Source organism: Myodes glareolus, chromosome X (assembly GCF_982192425.1).
Source record: "Myodes glareolus chromosome X, mMyoGla1.1, whole genome shotgun sequence".
Taxonomy (NCBI): domain Eukaryota; kingdom Metazoa; phylum Chordata; class Mammalia; order Rodentia; family Cricetidae; genus Myodes; species Myodes glareolus.
The window spans coordinates 12219953-12225710 of NC_142053.1; the positions used below are offsets into that span (position 1 = coordinate 12219953).

At 46.5% G+C, this 5758-nt stretch overlaps 1 pseudogene; it reads left to right on the plus strand.

The window, feature by feature from the left end:
* The first annotated feature begins 4935 nt into the window (after positions 1 to 4935).
* LOC148117211 (Nuclear RNase P) lies at positions 4936 to 5178 on the plus strand (annotated as a pseudogene).
* The last annotated feature ends 580 nt before the right edge of the window (positions 5179 to 5758 follow it).

Genomic DNA, 5758 nt, shown 5'->3' on the forward strand with positions numbered 1-5758 from the left:
GGGTTAAGGTGTTCAAGCCCTTCTGTTGTAGGGTCCTTGGGATCTGGTGTTTTCATGTTGTTTTTCAGATTGTTGGATGAGGTCTTGCCTTGGCGTCTGCCCATCTCTTATTTCAAATGTTCTCTATTGGAACTTCTGTTACCAGGTCAGGTTCCCTTCTTGGGCAGGGACTTCACTGACAGAATGCCCACCTTTCCTCAGGCAGGCTATTGAAGCAAAGGCACTCCCTCTTTCCTGGATGCACTTTCAATGCAGGCTTTGCTTGCAAGGCAGCTGAGCTGGGGAAAATTTTATGGCCCCAGGGGGAAGGGAGAAATATAGGAATTCGTACCTGGATGGGAGCTGGGATGGCAGGCGGGAGGGGGTAGCCAGCACTGCAGGGCGACCTGGGCGTCTATGGGGTCGGGAACACCCAAGCTCCTCCTCACCAGGACCCTGCCACGGCCCGAAGGAAACTCACCCCACCGATGGTCCTCTGCTAGAAGTCAGGGCCCCTGCTGGATGGGAGCCAGGATGGCAGGCGGGATGGGGTAGCCAGCACTGCAGGGCGACCTGGGCGTCTATGCAGTCGGGGAACGCCCAAGCTCCTCCTCGCCGGGACCCTGCCACGGCCCGAAGCCAGCTCACCCCACAGAAGGCCCTCTGCTAGAAATCAGGGCCCCTGCTGGTCAGGAATGTGGCTGAGCTGGCACCTGGACCACCTGTCCTCAGGGAGGCCTTTAGGACCCAGGAACTGCCTCGAGCCGAGCTGCGCCTACAGCCAAGTCCCAGCTTGCAAGGCAGCTGAGCTGTGGAAATTATATGGCCCCAGGGGGAAGGGAGAAATATAGGAATTCGTACCTGGATGGGAGCTAGGATGGCAGGCAGGAGGGGGTAGCCAACATTGCAGGGCAACCTGGGCGTCTATGGGGTCGGGGAACACCCATGCTCCTCCTCACCGGGACCCTGCCACGGCCCAAAGGAAACTCACCCCACCGATGGTCCTCTGCTAGAAGTCAGGGCCCCTGCTGGATGGGAGCCAGGATGGCAGGCGGGATGGGGTAGCCAGCACTGCAGGGTGACCTGGGCGTCTATGGGGTCGGGGAACGCCCAAGCTCCTCCTCGCCGGGACCCTGCCACGGCCCGAAGCCAGCTCACCCCACAGAAGGCCCTCTGCTAGAACCATAATGGCACTTTTTTCCACTTCTTCTGGATTAGGGTGTTCAAGTCCCTCTGTTGTAGGATTGATGGGATCTGGTGGTTTCATGTTGTTTTTCAGATTGTTGGAGAAATTCCTGCCTTGGCGTCTACCCATGTTTTCCTTCAAATGTTCTCTAATGGATCTTCTGGTTCTGGGTCAGGTTCCTCCCTCTGATGAATCTTCTGCTAGAAGATCAGTACCCCTTACTGGCCAGGAATCTCGCTGAGCTGACACAGGGCTTATCTTTCCACCTGCAGGCTATTGAAACACAGGAACTCCCTCCTGCCGGGTTGCACTTTACAGTGAGAGTAGTTTTATGTTGAGGTCTTTGATGTATTTAACTTGAGTTTTGTGCATGCTGTTAGATTCTGTGGAGCAAAGTTTTTAGCCTTTAAGATTTGTTTCTTGTACTTGTTTATTAAAATTCTGTTGGGCCAGTAGCCAAGCAGGAAGTGTAGGTGGGGAAACCAGGCAGGAAGTAGAGGCAGGGTAAGGAGAACAGGGGAATTCTGGAATGAAGAAAGTGCAATCTACAGTCATCACCCAGATGCAGAGGAAGAAAGATGAAAATACCTGGCTAATAAAGATACCAAGCCACATGGTTAATCCAGATAAGAATTATTGGCTAATGTAAATTTTAAAAGTTAATATGAAGCCTCAGCTACTAGACCCATCAGTTTATGATTAATGTAGACCTCTATGTATTTCTTTGGAAAAGAATAGCTGCAGGTCCAAGCAGGACAGAAACTTCTGCCAACAGATAGATATGGATAAGTTTTCACTCTTCTGCATGTTGATATCCAGTGATACCAGCACTATTTATTAAATATGCTTTCTTTATTCCATTTATTACTTTTGCTTTCTTGTCAAAAATCAGATCTTCATAGGTATGAGGATTTAAAACTAGGTCTTAGATTCACTTCTATTGATCCTCCTTCTATCTGATTTTTTGCCAATTTAGTTTGATGTTGGCTCTTGGCTTGCTGTCTATGGACTTTATTATGTTTAGATATGATCCTTCTATCCCTGCTCTATCTAAGACATTTATCATGATGGAATATTGTATTTTGTCAAAAGCTTTTTCAGCATCTAATGGGATCATCATTTGGATTTATTTTTCAATTTGTTTATATGGTGTATTATGTTGATAGATTTTCATGTGTTGATCCATCCCTACATCTCTGGGATAAAGTTTACTTGATCATAGTGGATGATGGTTCTGATGTGTTCTTGGATTTGATTTGCCAGTATTTAATTCAGTATTTTTGCATCAATATTCATGAGTGAGATTATTCTTCAATTCTCTTTCTTTGTCATTTCTTTCCGTGGTGTGGCTATCAGGGCATTTGTAGACTCATAAAAGAGTTTGGCTATGTTCCTTCTGTTTCTGTTGTGTGGAACAATTTGAAAAGTATTGGTATTAGTTCTTCTGTGAAAATCTTGTAGAATTCTGAGATGAAAGCTTCTGGTCCTAAGTTTATTTTGGTGAGAAGACTTTTAATGCCTGTTTCTATTTCTTTAGCAGTTACAGGTATATTTAATTTGCTTATCTGGTCTTAATTTAATTTTGGTAAGTGATATTTATCCAGAGAGTTGCCCATTTCTTTAAACCTGGTGTACAGGCTTTTGTGGTATGACCTGATGATTCTCTGAATTTCCTTTGTGTTTGTTATTATGTACCCATTTTCATGCCTGATTATGTAACTTAAATATTCTTGCTATGACTTTTGGTTTGCTTGAATAAAGTTTTGTCTATTTTGTGGATTTTCTCTATGAACCAACTCTTTGTCTCATTGATTCTTTGCACTGTTTTTCTTGTTTCTATTTTGCTGATTTCAGCTCTCAGTTTGATTATTTCCTGCTGTCTACTTCTCTTGGATGAATTTGTTTCTTTTTTGTACTAAAAGTTTCAAATGTTCTCTTAGTTCACTAGTGTTGGATTTTTTCCATCTTCTTTATATAGGCATTCAGTGCTATGAAAGTTCCTGTAAACACTGCTATCATTGTGCCCCATAAATTTGGATATACTGGGTGGTCACTTTTATGGAATTTTAAGAAGTCTTTAATTTCTCCCTATATTTTTCCCTTGACCCATTGATGATTGAGGTGAGCATTGTTTAATTTCCATGTGTTTTTTTTCCCATGGGCTTTTTGAAATTAGTGTTGTTGTTGAATTCTAGTTTTAAACCGTGGTGTTCCAATAAGACACAAGAGGTTCTTTTAATTTTTAATATCGCTTGAGGTTTATTTTGTTACCAAGTATGTGGTCAGTTTTTGACAAGGTTCCATGAAGTGCTGAAAAGAAGGTATATTCTTTTGTGTTTGAATGGAATGTTTTATAGATATCTGTTAAGTCCATTTGAGTCACAACATCTGTAAGTTTCCTTATTTCTCTATTCATTTTTTGTCTGACTGACTTGTCCAGTGGTGAGAGTAGAATATTGAAGTCTCCCACTATTAGCATGTGGAGTTTAATATATGATTTATTCTAGAGGGGTTCCCAGGTCCAAGAAGAGATCTCCAGATTGTTTCCTGGACAGCAGAGGAGAGGGTGCCTGAACTGGCCTTGGCCCATAACCATACTGATGAATATTTTACATATAACCATAGAACCTTCATCTGGCAATGGATGGAGATAGAGACAGAGACCCACATTGGAACACTGGACTTAACTCCCTAGGTCCAAATGAGAAGCAGAAGGAGGGAGAATGTGAGCAAGTGTAGGAAGCCACCTGGAGGCACAGGTGGTCCTGCAGTTTGGAGGTATACAAGCCCATACCTGGCTTTGCCTCGTGAGGCCTGCACCCTTGCTTGCACATGCTCAGACCAGCAGAATGGCATTAACAAATCAGGACAGCGTTCAAGCCTCTCCACCGTTTAAAAGCAGCTTCCTCTGGGCTCTACTTGCTCTCTCTAAGCTTTCTCTTGTCCCTGCTCTATCTTCCCTTCCCCCAAATTTCCTCAATCAAATGCTCCAAATAAAGACGTGACTAGGGAAGGAATTCTCGTTTTTAGTGGCGTTCATTCCTGCTGGTCAGGATGTGCATCGCAACTGGTGCTCGAAACCCCGGGACGCCAAGGGACCCTGACAACTACGCCGGGGGACCCTGAGAAGGAAGCGCCCAGCAACTGGTGCTGAAAGCCCGGGAGAAAAAGCCGAGATCAGACACCAGGACACAGAGAGCCGTGAATTTCAGAACTCTGAACACGTGGAGCGGTGAGTGACGTCAGTTAAATCCTCCAGAAAGGGGAGGAAAAAGAATGGAAAAAGTATAGGCCTAGAAAGAAAAGAAAATAGAAAGAATCAAAGAAAAGGTATCTGAAAGAAGGTACAGAAAGCAACGGGGAAGAAAAAACCCCTCAAGTTCAGTGCAGGTGGAGCTGAGAAAAAGCGAGGTTTACGGTTGGGAGATCCGCGGCTTCCTCCGTCCATACTCGCTGTTAGAGACTCGGAGGCAACAGTCTCATAGGGAGGTGGGCTTGATCATGTCTGACGACTGCCTTTCCTGTTCTTAAAGAGCCACACAGTTTCTGAGGTGATTTTCGCCTAATTTTGTTAAGAGAGCTCAGTCTCTGGCTCTCACATACAGAAAACTTTAATTTTGATTGAGGAAGTAGCTGGCGTGGTGGCGCACGCCTTTAATCCCAGCACCTGAGCGGACTTGCCCTGACTGAGGCGGAAGCTGCGTGGTGAGCAGCAGCGTCACGGAGAGGGGCCAAACTCTGAACCGCGTTTCCATAGCAACATGGGCGGGTGGAGGAAGCTCATCGGCGGGGCCACGTGCTGAGTGCTCGTCACTCCCCGGCCCCTGCAAAGGTCTGAGATTGGGGCCCCCCGCGGCCCTAACCGGGCCCTCCGCGCACGGGCAGACCAGGCAGGAAAGGCCCCACCCCACGGGTGGGCGGATGCCCCCCTCGCCGGAGCTTGGAAAAGACTCACGGCCGGCGGTACGAGTTCAATGCCTAAGGTGAGGCAGGGTACACAGTTCGCAGGTACAGGATAAAGGGCGAGCCCGCGCACTGCCCGGGGCGGGGCCATGCCTTTGGGCCATGCGGAGCATGCCACAATGGGCCACAATGGGCCACAATGGGCCACAATGGGCCACAATGGGCCGTGCCTCAGAGGCGGACGCTCACAGCCACAGCCGCCAAAAATTCAGTCAGATAAAAACATTTGTTGCCAAAAAAAAATCAGTCAGATTCCCCAAAACATACACATCGTCCCATCGTCAGCAGGAAGCAGCTAGATCGATTGTCGACGCCCATTTTCCCTCAAAGAACTGGTCGTAATTATCATAATAAAGGCGTGTCAACCTGGTTACCCGTATCCTAGATAACAAAGGCGGACCTATTGCCTCAAGCAACGGGTGGAATAAACAATGCTACCTAGAGGTTTTTTCATTTGAATGCGGGGCTGGAGAGATGGCTCCGAGGTTAAGAGCACTGCCTGTTCTTCCAAAGGTCATGAGTTCAATTCCCAGTGACAACTGTTTTGGTTTTAGACATAAGGGGGGACTACCAGTGACAGCTTCCCCCAGAGAAAGGATTTCTCTTGCATTCTTTACATTTAATTTTTAA